At 45.4% G+C, this 23,691-nt stretch overlaps 1 protein-coding gene and 1 long non-coding RNA gene across 3 annotated transcripts in view; one reads left to right on the forward strand and one right to left on the reverse strand.

Moving 5' to 3' along the window:
- Positions 1-23,691, forward strand: part of ATG7 (autophagy related 7) — a 207,356-nt gene that overhangs the window by 164,996 nt on the left and 18,669 nt on the right. The window lies entirely within an intron of this gene.
- Positions 931-19,825, reverse strand: LOC123652054. The gene is made up of 3 exons (XR_006741111.1): positions 19,402-19,825; positions 12,643-12,788; positions 931-1,524 (listed from the first exon to the last, which is right to left on the reverse strand). It is a non-coding gene; the product is annotated as an uncharacterized LOC123652054 (long non-coding RNA).

Below are 23,691 nucleotides of genomic sequence, written 5' to 3' on the forward strand. Positions count from 1 at the left end.
ACTGAGGCACTATCCAGTGTCTAAGGCATATAAAATATTTTTAGTTACTATTCCCCAGTTCTGTGAATATGCCTGAAGTCACTGGCAACATCGTTAACACAGGACATTTTCCACAGTGTCAGAAGTGTGTGTGTGCTTTGTTTAAAGCAAACCCAGTATGCTATGATCTGTGCTTACAAAACTAGTAACAAATGAGGTGTCTGCCCCTGTCACTGATGGCCAGTATTCTGTGTGCAAAAGAGCTTAAAGTATAATAGTAGGAAGCAGGCTTTTCCCCAACAAACAGATCCCTTGAGCAAATGACCTTTAAAGTTTAAAATAACAACCCCTGGGTTTGTCTTTAACTTTTTCGGAGAGCTCTAAGTACCTTAATTCTTCTTATTTTATTAAAGCTCCCAAATCATGGGATTCTTTTTTCTTTCTTTTTTTTCAGGTTAGTTAAATAAATAGCAATTATGACACAGTCCCACATGACCAGCAGCGTTTAGCCTTTAAACGGAGCGTTTGAAAAGGCACGCTTAGAGGCCAACTTGGTCGGCTTCTGCTGGACAGCGTGAGGCAGAGCTGTTCCAAGCCCAAATAGCACTTAAAGGGCCAGATGGTCCCTCATGTCCTGCCGCCGCCACAGCCCTCATCGCCACCAAGTAGGATGTTTTTCCGATACAGTGATCAGTGTCCTAAATTGTGAGCTCTCAAGGGTCAGGCAGTGGGGTCTTCGTACCCCACAAAGCCTGGTGCCATTCCTTATACTGTACCTCACAGGTGCACTAGACATGTTTGCTGTCAGACAATTTCTATTTTATAAGCATTTGTAATAGCCTTTTAAGTAAGTGTGATTTTAAAGTCTACTGAATGAAGGCTGGCTTTTTTTAAGCCTTAGGGTCACCATTGTTTTATTTTGTTTGTATTTTTTGGCCACCCCTCCCCCAGTCCATCTCTAGTTTTAAAATGTGATTCACTAGGAAAATATGACTCCATTAATTGAGTTCATTTTAGAGCCAACTTTTCAGGAACCTATCTATTTCTGTAAAGTGAGATCCACTTGCAAGTGTACCATTTGGTGCCAGCACTCAGATTTTCCCTGACTCGGTTGTTCCAGTGGTGTTTGAAATATCTCCCCATAAATCAGGCAGCCAGTGCCCCATGCTCGTAAGGATTATTTACTGGGTCTTGTGATTCAGTCCAGGATCCTGATAGTGATCTTGGACAGTTGATATAAATAGGCTAGGATTTGCCAATGGCTATTTTTATAAGGGAAGCTTTCTAAGTTGATTTCTTTGAACCCAGAATGACTTCCTCCCTCTGGCTTCCCCTGCTTTCCTCCACCAGTGGAGAGTTCCTCTCTTCATTCTTCCTGCCTGCCTCTCCCCCTCCCCCAACCAGCTGGTGTCTGCAGCAATCAGAAGGAAGATACGTGCCTGAAACAGAGTTGCTTGAAATTATATATCTCCAGCCCCTTTCAGGATCATCTTCCTTTCATCCGGCCCGAGAATGGCACCTTCCCCGCCCATCAGGCCACAGGATCTCTGGGACCGGCTACCTTGTCTGAAATAGATATTCACCAGCTCTCAAGCAGAACAATTCCCTACATTCATACCTGAATGCATATTTTACAATATTACCCCTCGTTTGTCTGTAGATTTGCTCCTGCCCCGAGTTAAAAAATAAATAAATAAATAAATAAATAAATCCTAAGTAGAGTTAATGGCTAATGAACCCTAACCGTAGAGTTATTGTCTCCTTTGAGGTCCCCTACTCTTTTCCCTAACCCCAACCCTGCTTGTGCCCAGCCTCTAATTAATTGTCAGAAGAAGGGAAAAGAGAAAATAGACACTTAGCACACCCGCCCCAAGTGGAAATAGACACGGGTGCCTGGTCAGACCTTGGCCCTGGGTGGCTGGACTCTTTTTTATCCTTGTGGGATGTCAGGCTCCTCCTGTCTCCCCATCCCCCCCCCCCCTCACTCCCCCGCAGTAAGTGTGCGTCAGCCAGGAAAAGCTTGCCTTGGAGCACAGCCTTTTCTTTGCATCCTTTTCCCATGTTTTCATGCTGAAAACAGCACATTCTCAACATGAAACAAAAATTGATTCTGCTGTCTTTTCACTCTGTGTTTTTGACCACGCTGTTCTTGGCAGTCGAACTTCCAGGGTTGGGGATAGAATCGATAGCTTAAAGTGTACATGTTAAATTGGTCAGCAGTAATGCCATTTGGAGTCTTGGCTGCCCTGTATAATTTACTAGCATCTGTGGCTTCTCCCACCCAGTGGCCTTGAGTGTCTCCTTAACTTTATAATTGGCTTCCCTCTTGGAGCTTCCCCGTCCTTCCACCCCCGAACTGGCCCTGCGTGCTGGAGCCTTTCTCAATTCCTGGGCCAAATGCTGGAAGTAAGAGAGACTGTTTTCAGTCTCTGAGTTCTACCCTGCGTCAAGGGCCTCAGAGCCTAGCGCTGAGGTCTGGCCAATGGGACCACAAAACCAGGTCTCCAATTATGTCCATCCATGCTCTGAGTTTTAGTTCTACCTTTACATGTGATGAACATTCCATCTTTGAATAACTGAAGATCAAATGAAATAATGTGTTAATACCCGAAATGCTTTATGAAAGGTAGAGAGTATAACAACATCAGAAATAAAAACAGTAGCTATTATTTTCTGAGAATCTACATACTCAAGATATGGAATCTATTATACATACTCAAGATATGCTTTATGGGAACTATCTCCCTTAATCCTGACAACTACTTGTTAAAAGTATTAGTATGCCCATTTCATAGATAGGAAAGGGAGTCTCAAAAAAGTAAAGTTATTGGTCAAGATTGCACACCTAAGGAAAACAGTAGAGTTAAATTTGAGTCTGGCCAGTGTGACGTTAGGGCCCAGGCTCTCATCTATTGAGCAAAATATTTTTCTTCCAATTTCCAGATTTCTAAGAGAAACAGCGTTATCTTTGAAGATGTGCGTTAGTTGTTCATTTCCTTGGGATACCTGGGATTCCTTTCATTTTCAGATCAGCAAGCAGTTTCCTGTGCTCAGGGGTTATTCCCTTCTGCAAAAGGAACTTTGACTTTTCTCAGTGAAAGGATATGTGAGATGTGACTGCCTCTTCCAGAAAATGCACCCACTCTTGTCACCCATGCTGAGCGCCCTACTGCACTGACTGTAGGTTAACCAACTCAACCATGACTCTGTTGTGTAGTCTACTAGCTGTCAGGTTGACTAAGGCTCCGAAAGTGCCTATTTCGGTTTCTGTAGTTGACAGTAGATTGAATGGAGCATGAAGAAACGCTCTGCTTTTAGGAGCCTTTGGGCAGATATGAGTCCATCCAGCCCCTGGCAAAGCACATAGACAGCCACAAGGAGAATTAGAGACAAAAGGCTTGGTTCCTGTGTAGAGCCATGATCCTGTGGGAAAGATAGGACACGCACCATGAGTAATTATTGTGTGTATATTTGGCAGTATGAGATTAAGTGCATCAATAAAGAGAATTTAGAGAAGGCCAGGGGTTAATGGGGCTTTGTGGAAGCCTTCATGAAAGAGAATTAAATCTGGGCACTGGGATAAGTATGTGTATATGTGTGTGTCCTCACCTAAAGATAGCTTTTTTTTTTTAAATTGATTTTAGAGAGGAAGGGCGGGGGGAGGGGGGAGAGAGAGAAAGTGCCATCAATCAATTGCCTCCTATAGACATCTTGACCAGGGATCAAACCCACAACCTAGATATGTGCCCTAACCAAAAATCAAACCCAAAACTTTTTGGTACATGGGATGACACTCCTACCAACTGGAGCCATCTGGCGAGGGCTGGGCTCTGATATATATATATCTGCAGAATAGTGATAAGAGACTAAAACTATAAATAAGAGAAACAGCCAAGTGTATCTGGTCAAGGTTTTGAAAAGCTTTGCTCTTGAGAGGGTCTGATATAAATTGAATTTTAGTCTTAATTCAAGGAAAGGACTCATGACAAAACTTGCCACTTTTCAGAGTGTTCATGTCTTAACCGAGAAATGATGCAATTCTATTCAACATGTCTTAACTATTCGGTGACAAGACATTGTCCCAGGGGAAGTGCAGAAATTGAAAGTGATGGAGATGGTGGTGGTGGTTACACAGACATATCTCTGGGTTAAAACTCATAAAATTATTTACCAAAAAGGTAGTTTTTCTACCATGTGTAAATTTTTAAATAATTTTTTAAAGTGTGAATCCTTCCCCCTCAAAGACCTTACAGTTTAATGAGAGAAAAGATAGTAAATGCTTGCATAGCTGTTCTATGCCACAAGAGAACAAAAGAATGCTGTGAGAGCTTAAAGACACTGCTGGCCACAGGAAACCTACACCATCCTGACAGGTGGAGTGTGGAATGGCCAGAATAAAGTCATGGGAGCAGGAGGTACGTTTTGGGAATAGCTTACATTCCCTTGTGTTTGTTATAACGAAGGACATAATTCTAAGCCGATGTTTGTTGAGCACCAGATCTGCACCAACAACTGTATTAGGCACTGGGGACGCTGAGATAATCTCTACCTCCATCCCCATCTGACTAGCGAAGATATATAGATGGCAGTAACCATATGAAAAGATGCTCCAGATCATCTGTCATCAAGGAATTGCAAATTAAAGCAGCAGTGAGATACCACTACATGCCTATTGGGAAAGCCCAGATCTGAAACATTGACAGTATCAAATGCTGACGTGAACAACGGGAAAACTCGCGTTCATTGCTGGTCGGGATGCAAAATGATAGACACTTTAGAAGACAGCTTAATGGTTTCTTATAAAACTAAACATATTCTCATCATTCATCCAGCAGTCATGCTCCTTGTTGTTTACCCAAGTGAGTTGAAAAATTATATGCACACAAGACCTGCATGCAGATATTTATAGCAATTTTATTCGTAATTGCCAAAATTTGGAAGCACCAAGATGTCCTTTAGTGAGTGAATGGATAAACAAACTGTGATAGGTCCAGACAATGAAATATTATTCAGTGCTAAAAAGAAATGAGTTATCAAACCATGAAAAGACAGAGGAAACCTAAGTGCATTTTACTAAGTGGGAGAAGCCAGTCTAAGGATACTCACTGTACGATTCCAATTATATGACATTCTGGAAAATGCAAAACAGTGGCGGCAGTAAAAGATCAGAGGTTGCGAGGGACTGTAGGTAGGGAGGGATAAGTAGGTAAAGCACAGAGGATTTATGGAGAGAAAAAAGGCTTTGTTTCCTGTCCTTAAAAATATCTGTCTAGCTGGGAAGACAGATAAATAGCATAGTTGGAGATAAAGAAAGTACAAATTCTGTCTCTGTGCCCAGAGGAAACCAGAGGAGGGACCTAGCCCTGGGGAGCTTCACTAGTGGCTTTCTAGAACATGTACGTCTAAGGTATGCCTGGAAAGAGCTGCACATAGAAAGGGAGAAGAATATTCCAGGCCACAGAAAAAGCACAGGAAAGGCCTAGAGGTAAGAGAGAGAGGAATAGAAACCATCTGTGACTTGAGAGCAGTTCAGCAGAGCTGGTAGGGTCCGGCAGCCAGGGTGAGGCACAGATGGGCTGGGTCAGCTACACAAGGACCTGGAGACTTTGTGTTGAGAGCCATAGGCAGGACCAGAGGGTTTGAGCAGGGTGACATGATCAGATTTCTGCTTCAGAAAGATGACCAGAGGATAGAGAACAAATTAGAGATGATAGGCTGGCTCTAGGAAGACAGTACCTTGGCTAAGCAGGCTAGAAAGAAGTTGATGAATTGAGAGGCTAGAATCTACAGGTCTCTGTGATTGATTGGTTGGTGGGGGAGGGAGATGAAGGGGACTTTGAGGCTCTTTAGGTTCTGGCTCTGGTTCAGACAGCTAGCAAAGATAGGGGCTTTAACAAAGAGGACGAGAAGCCTTGAGAGTAAGACAGGGCATAAAGCTGGAAAGGTTGATTAAACCGTGCTGTGCAAGTACTGAATGCCAAGGTAAAGACTTTGTATTGAAAGCCCATGGCAGGAATGATCTTGTTGTAAATCATTGTTTGTTACTGCTCTTCTTTGATGCATCGACTTTGGCCAGAACGAGGGATATAGATGGACATCTGGGAATTGTTAGTTTCTAGAACCAGCATGTCAAACTCAAAGGCTAATACTGGCCAAATAAGGCATACAGCCCATGGACCGTGAGTTTGACATGCTTGTTCTAGAATAAACATATGACAGTCTCTGCATTCCCAAAGTGGCCTATTACCCTAACTGACAATTGGGGACTTGGCTGAAGCATGGAGAAAAGCTTGATATGAGCCTCAAAGATAATGTAGTTAATTAAAAGAGAACAGCTTGTATTGAGTTTTAACAGTTCTTTGTTAAAGATTTGATTTTAAATAAGTAACATGAACAACCTTAATCTCTCTCAGTTTTCTCATCTGGTAAATGAAGGAAAAAGACCTCTTAATTTCAAATGTCTTCTCAAGCTCTGAAATACTAACCTAATAAAAGTTTTCATCAAGATTAGAAAATAACAGCAATAAGATTAGAAAACAACAACTATTTACAGGAATAAATACACAGAGTATAGCACCATCCCTTGGGGGCCTCAAGCATTTTTTTTATCCAACATTTTATTTTTTCAACACCAATTTGCTGGATTTCCCACAGTATAAATCTTGTTACCAGTGAGCTTTTATTGTTTGAAAATATCTTAGCCTCTGAAACTCTGACTTTATCTTGGGAGGAGTTAGTTCCATTTTTTCAGCATTGAATTTCCTAACCCTAATACTACAAAAAGCTAACAGTTGTCTTGTGTCATATAAGGAACCTGGGTACAATTATAATCCCTATTTTATTTTATTTTTAATAAATCTTTATTCAGATTATTACAGGCGTTCATCTTTTTTTTTCTTTCCCATAGCTCCCCTCCACCCAATTCCCCACTCCACCCCACTCCATGCCCTTACCCCCCACTACTGTCTTCATCCATAGGTGTAAGACTTTTGTCCAATCTCTTTCCACAGCCCTCAGACCCCCTTCACCCTGAGAATTGTCAGTCCACTGCCTTCCTATGTCCCTGATTCCAATATATTCATCAGTCCATTCTGTTCTTCAGATTTTTTATTCACTTGATTTTTAGATTCACTTGTTGGTAGGTATATATTTGATGTCTTTTTGTTATTCATAATTTTTATCTTTACCTTTTTCTTCTTCTTCCTTTTCTTAAAGTACCCTTCAGCATTTCATGTAATCCTGGTTTGGTGGTAATGAACTCCTTTAGCTTTTTCTTGTCTGTGAAGCTCTTTGTCTGACCTTCAATTCTAAATGATAGCTTTGCTGGGGTAAAGCAATCTTTTTTTTTTTCTTTTTTCTTTTTTCTTTTCTTTTTTTTTTTTTTTTTTTTACTGATTATGGTCTCACATAATTGTCCTCATCCCCCCAATCCCATTCCAAACCCCTCCCTACATATGCCCTCAGCCACCCATTGTCCATGGCCACTGGCCAGGCCCATATGCATGTACACACGTCCTTTGGTTGATCTCTTCCCCTTTACCTTCACCCTCCCCTGCTTTCCCTCTGAGGTTTGAGAGTCTGTTTGCTGCTTCTCTATCTCTGGGTCTGTTTTTGTTCATCAGTCTATGCTGTTCATCATTTCCTCTAGATGTGTGAGATCATGTGATCTAAGAAATACCCTTGCAAGAACCTAAACTTAGACAAGCCATAATGGTTATGCTGAGAGGCAAATGAATCAGTCTGTAGTGAGTTCCTTTCTGGGCCAACAGTCCTTTTTAGTCCCAATTTCAATGACAAATAGTTCCTTATTGAGTAAAGCAATCTTGGTTGTAGGTTCTTGCTGTTCATTTCTTTGAATATTTCTTACCACTCCATTCTGTCCTGCATAGTTTCTGTTGAGAAATCAACTAACAGTCATATGGGTACTCCCTTGTAAGTAACTTACTGTTTTTCTCTTGCTGCTTTCAAGATTCTCTTTGTCTTTTGCCCTTGGCATTTTAATTATAATGTGTCTTGGTGTGGTCCTCTTTGGATTCCTCTTGTTTGGGGTTCTGTGCGCTTCCTGAACTTGTAAGTCTATTTCTTTTACCAGGTGGGAAAGTTTTCTGTCATTATTTCTTCTAATAGGTTTTCAATATTTTGCTTTCTCTCTCCTGCTGGCACCCCAAAAATTTGGATGTTGGTATGCTTAAAGTTGTCCCAGAGGCTCCTTACATTATCTTCATATTTTTGGATCCTTTTTTCTTTTTGTTTTTCTGGTTGGGTGTTTTTTGTTTCCTCGTATTTTAGATCTTTGGTTTGATTCTAGCGGTACGTTAATTTACAATAGAGTTTCTGTAAATTCTTTATTTCAGACAGTGTATTCCTAATTTCTGACTGGTCCTTTTTCATTTTTATTTTATTATTATTTTTTGGGGGGTGAGGGGGGCCGAGGAGGCATTCTCATTAAGGTCCTTGAAGGTCTCATCAAGTTTCTCAACAGCTTTTAGAAGATTCTTAAGTAACCTTATAAATGTGGTCCTGAACTCCATGTTGTCCCATAGTTTGCTTTCCTCCATTGTCCCCTTTCGCGACATGCCTTTGTGTCTCCGCATTTTGGCTGCCTCCCTGTGTTGATGGAGTGGTTTTGTGTGGTAGGTGACCTACAGGGGCCAGTAGCTCAGCCTCCCCAATCACCCAAGGTGGACAGTCTTAGTACACCCCTTAGTGGGCTGAGTGCAAAGTCTTAGTGTAGTTAAGCCTTGATTGCAATTGGTACCCTGGGAGGGATTGTCCTCCAGGCCAATTGGCTGTGGGGACCTGCTGTGTTTATAATAAAAGAACTGCTGCACTGGAGACACGCTTATGGTGCAAGGCTTGTTTTAGTGGGGCTTTGGTGCTCACTGAGTCTGCCTCTTGAATGTGGCAGTTATGGATGTGAGGAGTTGAAATCTGTGTCTCACACTGACCACTAGGTACACTGGCTTCTGGATCTCCAGTGGGGTACAGGTCAGCTACCGTTTGAGGTCACCCTGCAGGAGCTACAGCAAGAACTATAGTCCTCTCCTCCCTGCTTGGATTATGGAGCTGTCTGAACTGGTTTGCAAGTTAGCAGTAACGAAGGCCATTCATATGTGAAAGCTGCTGCTTGGAGCTTAGGTGTGTTTGTAGATTGTGCGGGGTGGAGTCTCAGGATGTCAGTGGGCTAGGGCATGGCAAACAGCAATGGCTGGCAGTGAGCCATCTCACACCTCCGACCTTGTCTCCTTGTCTCATGCCCCAGCGCAGCAAATGATTATTCCTTCACACAGCTCTGCAAGCCAGCCACCCTCACTTTTCGACCCAATGGCAGACAGTCCAGCTTCTCCCCGTAGGAGTTTGGGTCTCGCACGTCTCCCCTTTGGGTTGAAGAAAGCAACGCCCCTGCCAGCCCATATCGCATGCCCCCGTGCCTTAGTTTTTCAGCATTTGTGCACTGAATGCTCCCCTCTCTCCTTTTGGTTATAGAACTTCCACTCAGCCAGCCCTCCCGTGGCTCTGGGTGATAGACATTTTGTCTTTTAGTTGTAGTTTTGAAATTGTTGTGCACAGCCGCAGTTTAGATGTGTTTACCTACACTGCCATCTTGGGTTCTCTATAACCCCTATTTTAATGATAAATATGTAGATAGAGGTAATTATTTTAGACCCCCTGCTTCCTTGGCGGAATATTTGTGGATAGTGAATCTTACTCGGCATTTGTCCTAATGCAGTTCTTAGAATAGACTTGAGAAGTAACACAGCCAGCTCTCTTTCTCAACGCAGACGGATAAAATGGGTGCAGGCTGTGTTGTGGTCATGCTCACAATATCATTGAATTCAGTTGGTGAGCAGTTTTTTTTATTCTATTTTATTCTACCTTAAATACTTTTTTGTTTCAAACCGATTATATTCACTTTCTCCTTCCCCTCCCCTCTTTCAGATGGCACAATGTTTTGGGGCATTTTTAAGTAGAAGTAGGTTTGGGACCACATTTATACAGCTTGAGGCTATGCCGATCTTGCAGTGAGTAAAGAAAGGAAGGAGGGATCCTATCTGATACCCAAGTGGCAGCTATGTGCTTGACATTTTTTGCACATGACTGTACTTAGTTTTCATAAAAATCTTGTGAGGCAAAGGAAATGAGTCAGTGAATTTAGTAAACTTACCCAGAGTCACACAGCTTTGGGACAGAGATAGGATTTGAACCCACTTCAAGCAGCTCCACCCTATGCTACTCTAAGCATGCAGCTCTACTTTGATTGGGGCACCGCAAGTTGAAATCCCTTCTCCAGCAATATTAGAAAACTAATAAGTCTGAAATGCCACTATCCTCCTTTTTTAAAAAAAAAAATTCATTCAGTAAACAAGTGGAAATGATACATCCACCTGACCTCATCGGGACATTTTAAGGAGTAAAGAGATATAATGCCTATACAAGCTTTGGCTTGCAGCTTAGTAATAAGCGCCTGTCCAACATTAGCTCTTATGGCTACTAACAGTAGCTGCTATACGAGGCACTGTAACAGGCAGGGGAAATAAGCATGAGGAAGACAGGCTTCTGCCCTGGAGGAGCTCACAGACAAGGGAAGTATATGGCCACAAAACAAATAACAAGCATGTAGTGAGAGCAGGACCTTAGTACACAGACTCTGCACCTCTGAGGTTGCCCTCTTACCTTGCAGCAGCAAATGCAATGACCTGGTACACTTGATTATGGAAATCACTCTGTGGATCAGGGTCTCAGCTTATTGGTAACAAACAATGTGTTTGGGACGTGTTTTTCCCCCCTCTTTAAAAAGTCAGCATTTAGTGTAATCTCATAGGGAAGGCAGGCAAGGGTGAGTGGGTGGGAGGTAATCAATCCTTTACCTCACATCTTCTCTCCTGTGGCCCCTGAGAATTAGGCACAGTTGCTTGAGTTTTTTCTTTTTCCTTTTTTTTTTTTTTTTTGCTTGAGTTCTTTCTAAGGGATCAATATTCTACAAGCAAGTGAGCATTTTCTAGTACTTAAGGCTGCCATGTTAGCCTAAAGTGTGTGAGTAGGGAAGATGGGGCTATTGTTCCTGTGGGGATTGGAGAGGGAAAAGAACAGAGCAGGCAGCTATAGACTGTTGGGTTCATGGTTGCCTTCTTTGTAACATGGGATGATGGTAATATGTCTGCCTAACAGAGGTCTTGGGGAGCTAGTCCCAACAGATCATAGAGCATGAGATAATAGGTGCAACACATTTGAGGTCTGTAAAGCACTAGTTGCCACATATATATATAAAAGCCAAACCACCAGAATGACTGGTCGCTATGACACCCTCTATAGCCAGCCAACCTGCCCAATTGGGTGTGGGACTCGGGGCCAACCTCCTGCAGCCCCTCCCCCAAGCTGGCTGGTCTCCATTAGCTCCGATCAGGGTGGGCTGGATCCCACCTGTGCATGAATTCGTGCACTGGGCCTCTAATTAGTAGTAATGAGCTGTAAAGGCCAATAATAATACATGAAACAGCTAGATAGATGAGAACGGTGGCTGCACATGCTAGATGTTAACGAAGTACAGTGAAATCAGAGTTTGGCTGGGACTGACCTGGAAAAGAGTGGCTAAGAGACACATCACAGAGATTATAGATATGTGATAGAGAAGAATAGGTGGAAATTCTAGATCAGGGAAAAGGCACACAGCATGGCAGGTTAGCAGGAAGGAGCAAGCTGAATGAGGGGCATTGAAGACCCTCTGATGCAAGACTGTACCCAACAGGTTTCTTTTAACCTACTGCCATGGCCTGCCATGGGATCACCTTGGCATGGCCATCTGGGGAAACTTCATGGGGAATTTTTCATTGACTCTAGATTGCTGCTACTGACAACACTAATGAAGTGGATCAGTGTTTGCATGCCTACTGGTATTGTCCTAACTCTTGATGTCATTAGTCTTCACTGCTACCCCATGAGGTACCTACCACTATTGTCCTCATTTTATAGAAAGGGACAAAGAGCTTACATGACTTGTCCCCAGATCAACAGCTAATAAGCGTCTGAGCAAGGTTCCATTTCAGATCTGTCTATCTTCAGGACCCACGCCCTTCACCACAGCAGTCCAAGGTTGTTCTTGGGAAGAAGAGATTTTTATGCTTCCCAAGCCCATTTATTTCCTTTCATCTAGTCATCTTCATTGAAAGATGTTGAAGGGTTAAGCCATACCTGAGACTGCTAGATCTCTTTGGTGGTGTGTCAGGGAACTCTGACATCCTAAAGCCAAGAGTTGTGTGTTTTTAGAACTTCCCACTCTTTTGTGTTTTCACTCCCTTTTCCTAACTAAAGGTGAGTTGACAATAATTTAGAAGATGATTTGGTGGTAGGAGGCACTGGGGAATTCCTGAATGAGCTCAGGACTTTCTAACCAATCAGACAAATGGATGATCCTCATGGAGTTCACAGCTCTGCAGGTTGGGTGAGTGAATCACCAGAGATTGGGCAAGGCCACTGAGACACTCCTGTGAGGGGCTGAGCAGGGCCAGGAGGGCCGTGGAACAGAGGTAGGCCTCAAGGCAACAGATATGACTGTTAATGGAATTTAGACTAAATTCTATCAAAATAGTGTTTAATGAGCAATTCCATGTGACTATGACTAATTCAAACAAACCACAACCTTCACCCAGCCTATTGAATGCTCACTGTGCGTCCTCTACTCTGAGTCCGCTGTTCCTGCATAGTGGTGTCAGTGGCGGGCTGTAGGAGATGGAGGCAGACTGTGAACACCCACGCTGTTTTGATTCGGCGTTTGAAGTCTCCTTTTCACAAATTAATAGACAGCTCTGCATCTAGGATCAAACAAAGTGGAGGTCAAGTCCCAGCATGCCACCTGTCAGCCGTGTGGCCCCAAGGCACTCCCTGTTCCTCCTGCAGCCTTGTTTTCTCACCTGCGCAGTGGACAGACCGAAACCTTGTAGGGCTTTTCAGAGGGGCTAATGAAAGCACGTGATCACACTTTGTAAAGTATCTTGTAAATGCTGACATGATTTTGTGTTATATATATAGGAAACGCTTCCTCGGGTGTTTATAATGCCCAACTTAAGTCATTCCTGAGAACATCCCCAAGTTGATGATGGTTTTGTAAATGTCTGGCCTATAAACTAAAATTCTAGTATCTTTCTTTCCTCATTCTTGGGGCAGCAGGGGCAGGGGGATGTTCAATTTTGTTAAAGTGACTTCCATAAAATTCTTAGGCAAAGATTATTTTACCCTTTCCTGGTGACCCATCACATACAGTATAAGGCACAGTCAGCTAGCCTCTCTCTAGGCCTTGAGGGAGGATGTTATTTAATTTTGACCGTATGCATGACTGTCCCCAGTCTACCTTTAGACAGAGGTGAAGTACTCCCAATGTCTGACTTAGAGGAATGGGGAAATCTGCCCTAAATGGGGAAATCTGTCATTAATGTGGATTTGCCTTTGAGAGGGCAGGGTCTAGGTGAAACCTGATTTACAGCATCGCCCTGGTTCTGATTTCCTTTCTCATACTCTAAACGAAGTGCTCTAGTGATATTGGCACTGAGCAAGTAAGAAAAGTTTTTAAGTGTCGGCTCTGGAAACAAAGCTGCACCCTGTGATGTTAGAATAATTATACCACACTTGATCTCTGATTATAGCCAAAACAGCAGTGGGTAAATCCAGCTAACATGGAAAACTGAAAAAGAAGGGAGGGATACCAACCAAATCCTGGGCACAGGACAGAGAAAGCGGCCTCGGTTGCACACAAAACTTTGTGTTTCCACTTGTCTGGTACTCACTGCAACACCTCGTTGCCCAGCCCCTACCCCTTCCTTTTCCAGCCATAGGGCTTCTGCATGTTGACACTAGCTGTGGGAACTCTGATTTAAAGTTGAGTTGAAAGAACTGCTTTTATCATTTTAAAGTATGTAGCTCCAGGCCCAAACAGGCAAAAACAATTTTTAAAAGTCTCAGTTCAAAAGCAGTTTGAAACATTCTCTATTTTTCTTCCTTGAATATATCCATCAAAAGGAACCCAAAGCTCTCCACTGTTGTGTGTGCCCTTCCTCTGATTGTCTACCGGGCAGGCTCCCGGTTCCCCTGGTCCCCCTGGGTTAACTGTGGCAGAGCTAAGCTGAATTTGAAGCTTATAAGCTGAAGGAAGTTGTTTCCTTGCAACCACCAACAGAGCAGGCCATCCCACTCCTGTCCCTGCTGGGAATCCCACGTGGGAACGCTAGAACGCTGTACGGGTTTCCCTGCAGTTACGGCATACTATAGAAATGGGAAAGCATCACATGAAATGGTGGCGGCTGCTACACGTTTCTCAGAAAAGCAGAAGAATTCTACTCAAGAATGTGCAGTCTGTTTTTAATGCTACTAATAAATACCATGCATTCTGAGTCTAGCAGATCCCCCACCATCCTCTCATCTTGCAGGTGATGTTTTGTACTTTACAGATCACTAAGAAAACGACTTTTCATTATGAGTGAGCAGAAGCTTAAAACAATAAAGAAACAAACCCCATATTTTCTGTCTTGTTCCTAGCTGTCTCAAGATTTGGGGTGGGATTTGGGGCATTTATTCCTGTCTGCTCAGGTCTTACATTGGCATGTTTTATGAGGGTCAGAAACAAGGTATCCCTCTTCTCTCCTCACAGCAAGTCCACAGTCAGTCCTTTGTGGGATTTTACTCCCTGGACCTCACATTTCATAGGTGCGCACTTGTTTGTTGGTGGATTACATCTTTTATGCAGCCAGTATGATATCTAGTTATAGCCAATTTTGAATCAGAAGACCATATACCGAGAAATTTTTTAGCCTTTATTTTTTCACATATAAAATTCTGCCTCTCTCACAAGATTATTTTGAGGATCTAAAATGCTATTGTGATAGTTGACTACTAGACTCAGTGAAAGGAAGAACTATTTTTCCATATTCACAGAATCTTCCAAACGTGGAGGTATTTTTCCCCACACTGAGCAATTCTCCAATTATTAGCAGACACCAAAGGGGAGTCCTACCATTGAACTTAATTCTGACACTGTCTACCTATTGATGGCATCCGGCTCGCTTTGCCTGTTGCTCAAAGATCACCCATGTAGTCATTTCTACTTGAGCTGGGGGCTTTCTGGTGCTTCTCGATTGGGGGATATGCATAGCAAAGAGAAGGAGCTCATTAATGAAGTAAGGTTCTGCTTAAAAGGTTATCATTTTACAAGGCAAGGTTTTCTGTACTGAATCTTGTTTTCAACCCATAAGATTGTTGACTTCATTCAACAGATATTTATTGAGCTGCTGTTATTAAATCAGCAGGTATCAGACTGCTAATATGTCCAGGTATATCAAAGTTTTTAGTGGCACTTACCTTACAAAAACATGAGTCATCTCTCCTGCCTTCAGGGAGCTCACAGTCATTTATCTTAAGTCAGGTGGTCGCGTACCCCTCTGTGCCCGCCATTGCCAGAAGCCTTGAAAGACTATAGTAAACAAGGCTTATCCCTGGCACCACAAGCTAATGCATAGTCCAGGAGGGAAGATAAAACAAAGTACTTGTAGAAAGTTAAAAACAACATTACAAGAATAGAATCCCAATTCAAGGACACACAGAAGAGAAGTCATAAATTAAATGTTGTTGGACTCCTAACTACATAACCACTCAGAAGGCCAATGGGGACTGGAGAGGTGGGGCCAGGTTTCCTGCAGCACAGACAGGAATTGCAGAGGTGGGCCTGGGGGACCTTTCAGAGAAGCGAAATACTGCATTGAAAGCACTGAAATCCAGGTGACATGGGAACAATCCAGTGTGGCAGGCAAGAGGGCACATGAAGAGAGTGGAAGGAAGGACTGTGAATTAAGAACCTGAGGGTCATATTCAGGGGCACCTCCAAAGACAGCCTGGGTGAGAAGTCTGGGTTTGCACCCTAGGTTACTGGGCCCAAGATGTCTCTGTGACAGTCAGTCAACCTGGCTTACCTGCTCTTATCCTCACAATGACTGAGCTTCACCATCCTCCCTGGTGAAAGAGAAGAGCCCATAGACCCTCTCACGCGCTCTTCTTTTTAATGTGAAAGCAGTGGGGCAGGTGTGCATTGGCTTTGTGGTGATGCCGCTCTCTCTGGCTGGAGGGGGTTGGCTCCGAGGCAGGCCTAAGGACTGGCTGCCAGCGCAGATGTGTTGTAATACCCTTCCCACCTCAGCAGACATGACTAAACAAACTCTGTCTGCTTTGAACAATTAATTCATTTGTCAGAGCAGCCCACAGGGCGAGCGAGACCTTGCAAGCAGCAGCATGTTCTCAGCAGAAAAAATGCCGGGTGTGTGTCTGCAGGCTTCCTTCTGTGGAACGTGCTGCCAGTCGATGTGTTGAACACTGTAAGGTAAACTTTTTAGGAATTGCAACCTTTGGAATTTAAAGAACCATAATGACCTGAGCTGTGTCTTGGCCTAGGAGTCGCTTCCAGACTTCCTTTCATCAGTTTTCTGAGGAACTTGGAAGCTGAATTATGAAGTAATAATTTGCTTTTGTTGAAAACAGAAATGCAAGAAAAATTCAACTTCTTCCCAGCCAGCACGCAATCCAGACCTCATCATGAAACGTGCCCCTCCTCTGAGATCACCTCTGCCCTCCTAATCCCCATCTCTATCAGGGACCCCCATTTAGCCATGATCTGTGTTCCTCCAACTCTTCCTAAATAGCAAATAATGTCTCCACATCTGTTTTACTCTTTAAAATTAAGACTGCCTTTCTCCCCATGCTCCCTGAGAGTGTCCCCTCCCTACAGGACTGGAGGTAGGTAGGCAGACTTCCTCTCCCCCAGAGTGAAAACTAAAACCTAGTTGTACTGACTCAGCCAGGCACTCAGAGGCAGGCATTGCTGTGCAAGGCATACTGCCCATGAAGGGGTTGGGGAAAATGGAGAAGGGGGGAAGGCAAGGAAGAATGTGAGCTTGGGGACCTGGAACTCCTGTTCGTCTGGGGGGTTGGGGGGGATGTGACCTAAGAACAGGAGGGGACCTTACTCTCACCTCATGCTTGTCACTTACCTCCCAGCCTGTGTGTGAGCGGGCTGGGGTGCAACCTGAATAGGGAGGCCAAGCACCTTCTTCACAGCACTGCCCTCCTCCTTCCACCCTCCCTGTCCTTGGCTGGATGGCACTAACAGAACTCACCCACTTATAGATGTCCTTAAGCCCGAGGAACAGTCACCTGGCTCACAAGTCTGTGTGTTGGCTCTCACTGAACATAGCATTTCGAAGTTTCTTAAATAGTTTAAAATGGTTTAATAATAACAGCAGCAGCAGCTAACATTTATTGAGTGCCTACTGTATGCCAAACAGTGTTCTAAACACTTCGTTGGTTTCTAATTTAGTGATGAAATTTAATTATTTAACCCCCTCCTCCCCCCAAGAATCATCGCTTAGAAAGTGTTCACTTGTTAAGACTTAGTGAACTGAAAAGATAAAATTTTATACCAACATTCAGACCAGTCTCTCACTGAGCCTCCTGTGCCAGGTGCTATGAGGGCCTTCTGGCACTGCGGGAGGGAGGGTCCTTCCTGAGGATGCTTGAGATCAAAATTCAAGGAGAGTATTTACACAGTGTGTGTGAATCACTGCTGCTAAGAATGGACTTCTTTTCTTCCATTCAACAAACATTTCTCTAGCATGATTTATTGGTTTATGCATGATTGACTGAGCCTTCATTGGTGCTAAGTACTGTGAGTTGCTTAGCTGAATCGTAATGTAAATATCTGTGTTTTTCAATGGTCTTAGGCTCTACAGCAGCGGTTCTCAGCCTGTAGGTCGCCTAAGACCATCGGAAAGCACAGATATTTACATTACAATTCATTAACAGTAGCAACATTACAGTTATGAAGTAACAACAAAAATAATTTTATGGTTGGGGGTCACCACCACATGAGGAGCTGTATTAAAGGGTCGAGGCATTAAGAAGGTTGAGAACCACTGGTCAGAGAGGGCGCTAGAGTCAGGGATTAGAAGAACATGGTTTTTCCCCTAAAGTTAATGAGAACACCCCTCTCCCTGTGGGGTGAACATGGATCTAGATAATATGAGCCGTGTTTACCACAGAGTCTGACAGGCAAAAAAAATAAAATAAAAATGAGCTATTTTGTTAACAGAGTAAAAGGGCTTTGGTGGAGACTCAGAGTTTTATTTAGTCGCCTATATACATTTCCTAGTTCCCAGTGTCAGCACTGACACACACACACACACACACACACACACCAGGTACCCAGATGCTAACCAGAGGGGTGGGGAGAAGAACAGGCCCCAGCCTGACACTGGGTCAGCCAGGAGGGGTGCCTTCGGGCAGAGCAGAAACCAGTGCTCTTTACTCCAGAGTGGAGTCTGTAACCTAGAATTGCTGCCTCCTGTGGGTCAGAGGGCAGACAGGACCCCGCCCCCACACCTCCCCCCACGCCACCCCACACACACTGTGCCGCCCGTAGGACCATGGGACTGGGAGTGTCTCAATCACTGGTGGCCACACGGAGCTGTTTATCCCCCAAGCTCTCCTCTCCGGCTCCTTTCATCATCGCTGCGCGTGTTCATTTAAACTCAGCGAGACCTGTGCCAACGAAAACAAAGAAAATGATCTCTGTGCAGTTATTTATATTGTAAACCTCCTCTGGAATTATTTTTCCCCAGTCCAGCTTGCAATAATTTATTAAGAAAGATAAAGTGATTTTTAAGTGTGATTTTAAAGAGGTAGGCCCATACTCTTTGTTATTCTTCTGCTTGGGTTTGATATTATTCCCAACATGAACTTTCATTTTCCTTCTTCTCAAGGTAGTGTGGGGCCAGTGAGAAAAGTCCCACTCTGTAAAAATAGCCATCACATAAATACATTGAAGCAGAAACTCTTTTTCTGAAATGACTAAGAACGGTCATTAAAAATGACTTTCTGAGATAGAAGAGTTGGGAGGGAATATGTGGAACTGATTCTTTAAAGATGTTATTTTTTGAAGCCATATTTGTTCTTCTCTGTTAACAAAAATACAGCCTTCTGAACTTGGTGCCTGTTGTTTATCAACGAACCAAGAAAGAGAAGAGAAAATTTAAGAGAAAAAAAAAAATTAGGAGCAGAAAACTCTAAACTGTTTATAAAATGGATTTTAAAAAATATTTATTAAGAAAACAAACTACCCTTTCTATTTTGTTCTTCAATTCTTAAGCTCTTTCAAATGATAGCCAGTTAAAAAACTCGGAGCACATCTTGAGGCCCAGGTTTCCTACCATCAGAAAAGTGCAGCCACAAAGGAAAAGTCAAGGATTACAGCTGTCGGGGCTGGAAAAGTACTGACCAGAGGAAAGCCTTGGGCCGGGCCATGGGCCTCGGTGCCTTCTCCCCTGGTGAAAAGCTGCGTGTCTGTCCAGCTGGCAGAACCGCGCCCCTTGCCAGGCCGGCTGTCATCCTCACCTGCAGTGGGAGATGTCCGCTCAATCTGAACCAGAAAGGAACTTGAGATTCCAGCATCACATAGTGAAAAGCTTCTAGAGTCTTAACACTGTGCCCTTCTGCTGTAAGTTGGACTGTGCCAATTCTGTGGCAGCAGGCAAATGCCCGTTCTGCACCGGCATCTATATTTAGTGTGGGCATGAGATTGCCAAGGTAAAGAAAGGCATGGTCGGTGTTGCCTCAGCACACTGTTTGCTTTGGAACTGAGGCCCCCACTGTCCGTCCTCCATCTCTGCTCACAGGCAGGCCCTGGGGTGCCCCTTGGGTTAGACGCTCCTGGAGGAGAAGGCATCTCCCCGAAGGCCAGGCAGTTGGAAGGCAGCGGAGCCCTTCCTGAATGACTGTCCTTCATGCCCGGTGGCTACGTGCTGCTGGGCAGGGACCAGACACCATGGTTCTGTTCGCCGCCCTGCAGGCAGCTGCTGCAGACTCTTGTTTAGCAGGCCGGGCAGTTGAGCTCTGAGAGGCTCAGCCATGTCCAGTGGCTCATCTTCTTTCAGGAGCAGATGTTCTTTAGCCCACAGTGGGAATCTACTTTCTCCTCCATTCATACTATGTGCCTGGCTGCCTTGGGACCTCGCCCGTGGGAGAACAGCTCAGCTCAGCAGTCTTGCCCTAGGCTCAAAAGGCCTTCCCCTGACCAGCAGCCTAGACGATTCTCTCAGTCTCAGGCCCTGCCTTTCTTTTTCCGACTTACTGACCAGAACCTCCACACCAGCTGGCCTTCACACCTCACCCTCCTGGCCTCACTGCCTTGTTCCCCTGAGTTGCCCAAGAGAGCTCCCTGTCCGCACCCTCGTTCCATTGTGGACCAGCTCCTCCGGGAAGCCTTCTGGGAAGGGCTGTTTTCTTTCTGGGACTCTTTAATTAGCAGCCTCCCTCAAGGCCAGGCTGGCATTCCTTCTCAAATGTTCTATCGTCAGGGCCTACACCCAGACCGTTCTGTGCAGAGCCTTAGCTGAGCCCAGCCCTCTGCCCCCTCTAGCTTAGGCCACTCCCCTGGGCTCCTCTCTCTGAGAAGGGCTCGGCAGATGCTTTCAGAGCTGTAGGTCCAGGCTCCGGGGCACAGACGCAGGGTGGCTGGGGATGAGCACCCTAGGTCCCTACTCCTGGGAGAGATGTCAAGCTGTTCCTTATCCCCCTCCCAAGATGCCATTAAGAGCACTTCCGGATTTCTCTGGGCCCAGGGCTTCCTCTGGCTTCCTACCCTCGGTCTCATGGCAAGACACATCAGTCTTTATTTTTTTTTTTTTTTTGTCTTTTTTTTTTCTTCTTTTTTTTTTTGTGCTAATCCCACACACACACACAATGAGCCCTAAAGCTTATCATTTCAGCAAGGAGGAAGCAGTTCTATACAGGAGGGACAGTGCCCCCTGCCAAGCCCCCACCTGGCTGGCAGAGGCTCAGATGGGAAGGTCCTCAGCATGTCAGGGCCAAAAGGCCAGCCCCTGGCCTCTCGGGGCCTCTCTGGCTGGTGCCTGGGTAGCGGATGCTCGGAAGCACTGCCCCCGGGGCCACTGATCCTGGTGGGATCAAAATAGTTCATTAGGGATGAACTAGATAGTGACAGAAACGTCTGTAAGGACTGCTGTTAGCGAGCAGAGCCACCTCCTTTCCCCGGAAGCACTGGTGCTGGCCCACCTCCCTCCCCCCGGCCGAGGCTCAGGGCAACATGCCCTCAGTGAGCAGGGGAGGGGGCAGGTGCCACCTTGCCAGCGCCCTGTTCCATCACCATCATCGCTGGCTCTGCCCTTAGTTGTGTCCAGGAGACTTGGCCTGGATCTCAGGATAGGTCTGTGCTCTCCCAGGACCTTGCCCGGGGCTGCGGAGGAAGAGAGCCAAAACTTCCGTTTCCCAGGAAAAGCGCAGTGTCCCACTCACCTGGGGAGGGTGTTTGTGCTCCGTGGAGGCCGCAGCCCCTGTTTTCAGAGTAAACGTTTCCGTGAGTGAAGTCAGTGGAGAGCGGACCCTCTCGTGTCTGTTGCCTCAAGCATGGCCCGAGCCACAGGGAGGACCACCCTGGCCGTCCAGGGTCCTCGGCCCGGCTCTGCCTCTGACCTTGCTTGGGCATGTTCCCTCTCTCGGCCTCGGTTTCCCCTCCTGTAACAATGGGAGGTGAATTTGGTGGGTGTGAGATTATTTCCAGCTCTGACACTTTAGATATTAAAACCAGCCTGCCTATTCTCCTTTCAAAGTGTACTTCCAACATGTACACTGCTGTCCGTCTCTCCTGGCACTGCCCACGATGTCGCTCCCTGGCTGCGGTCAGTGGCTTAGAGCAAACCCGGACTCCTCACCACGGACCCTGTACTCTCAGACCTCCGTCCCGCTGCCTGGGGCTCTCCCACCCCATCCACGTGCTCTGTTCTCATGGTGAAACACATCCGTCCTCTTCAAAGGAGTTCTGCTGATCCCACAGCTCCTGGAGCACACCACACCCTTTGTGCCTGCAGATCTCTGCACCTGCTCTTCCCTCCCTCTGCCCTGTGATGAGCTGGCTCCTCCCCGTCTTTAGGATCTCAGCTTAAATGTCATCCACCTCCGAGAGGTTTTGTCTAAAGTAAGCGTTCCTCTGTTATTCCACCTCTCACTCTATATTTGTTTTCCTTCATGATACTTAGATGTCTTGGAGCTATTTTCTTAGATTTGGTTACGTGTCGCTTTTAATGTGAGCTTCGCACAGTGGGGACCTCCTGAGAGTGAGGCCTTATCTGTCCTGATCACTGCTGAACACCCAGAGTCTAGCATAGAGCCTGGTACATAGTAGGTGCAATATAACTGTTGAATGGATGGATACTTCTACTCTAAAGGGCTTTATTTTTCTTCCTGATCTCTCGGTCTTAGGCCTCGTGTTCCCTCAAGGATCTGCATGTAGCAGAGAGGGAGATTATAAAACAAACCGAATGTCTAATATGATGTCCATAGTCAATAGCCAAGAGGGTTTTTTTACACCCCACCCCACTTACTCCCGTGGCCTCAGCACAGTTGGACTCAGATTTGTTTAACATTTCCTAAGGGCCGATCACTGCCAAGTTCTGGGTGAATGCTTTCCAATCATTAATTTATTCACCTTCGGTGACCTTTGTGAGTTAGAGGGTAGGAACTGAATCTCCAATAGATTAACCTTTCCTAAGATCACAGAGCAAGCGACAGAGCCCAGATCTGAACTTGGGAGCTCCTTGCCCCAAGTCCAGGCTGTGTCCTTCATCCCCAGTGTCACTGGCCTGAGCTATGGCAGTGAACATAGCAGGGGCTTAGGAAGGGGGAGGAGGGGTGGCAGGTACCTATGTGTGATTTCAGATAGCCTTTATTGTCCATTGAGCTAGAAGCAGGGAGCCAGGCTGCCTGATGTCCCTGAGTGTCATAAGAACCTGACATCAGTCTGTGGAATTTCTAGAGACCTGGTGTCATACAGAAAATGGGGGTGGTGTTAGGATTAGTGAGAAGTGAGAGTCCAGAGATGGGGGTTGGGGAGGGGGGGGAAATGTGTTGCCTCCAGCTCTATTATTTTTTCTCATAATTGCTTTGGCTATTTGGGGTATTTTGTAGTTCCATACAAATTTTAGTTATTTGGTTGTGTGTGTTTTTTGGAATCACATATTAAGTACTCTTTATCTGGCTTCTTTTGTTCAGCGTGATATTTTTGAGATTCATCCCTGTTGTTGCATGTGTCAGTAGTTTGTCCCTTTCTGTTGCTGAATAGTACCACATTTTATGAATATACTAGGGGCCCAGTGCACAAATTTGTGCACCCTGAAAGGAACTGTGGGCCACAAGGCTGTGGTAGGCACAGGGGTAGGTCTCGACCCATCCTCCACGCCCCCACCTGGCCCCTCCTACTGCGGCCCCTGCTCCCGTCTGCCGGCAGCCCCGCTCCTGCTGCTGTCACTCCCATGAGTTGAAGTGCCAGCCCCGCTGGAATCCGCTGATAGTGCAGAGCGATTGGGGCTAGCACCAGCAGCGGGTGCAAGCGGGACCAGCGCTATCAGTGGGTATGAATGGTGGCTGCTGCCCCGATCGCCCCTCAGGAGCAAGGGGGGGTGTGGGGAAGCCTTCAGGGGCAATCAGGGCTGGCAGCCGCCACTTGCACCTGCTGATGGTGCTGAGTAATCAGGACCAGTGCTGGGCACTGGTAATGGGTGCAAGCAGCAGCTCCGGGTGCGAGCGGGGCCAGCACTGGCAGCAAGTGCGAGCACCGGGTGGGACCATGTTGCTTGGGAGCAAAGAGTTTTCGGTAACCACCAGAGGCCC

Source organism: Pipistrellus kuhlii, unplaced genomic scaffold (assembly GCF_014108245.1).
Source record: "Pipistrellus kuhlii isolate mPipKuh1 unplaced genomic scaffold, mPipKuh1.p scaffold_m20_p_11, whole genome shotgun sequence".
NCBI classification, from domain to species: domain Eukaryota; kingdom Metazoa; phylum Chordata; class Mammalia; order Chiroptera; family Vespertilionidae; genus Pipistrellus; species Pipistrellus kuhlii.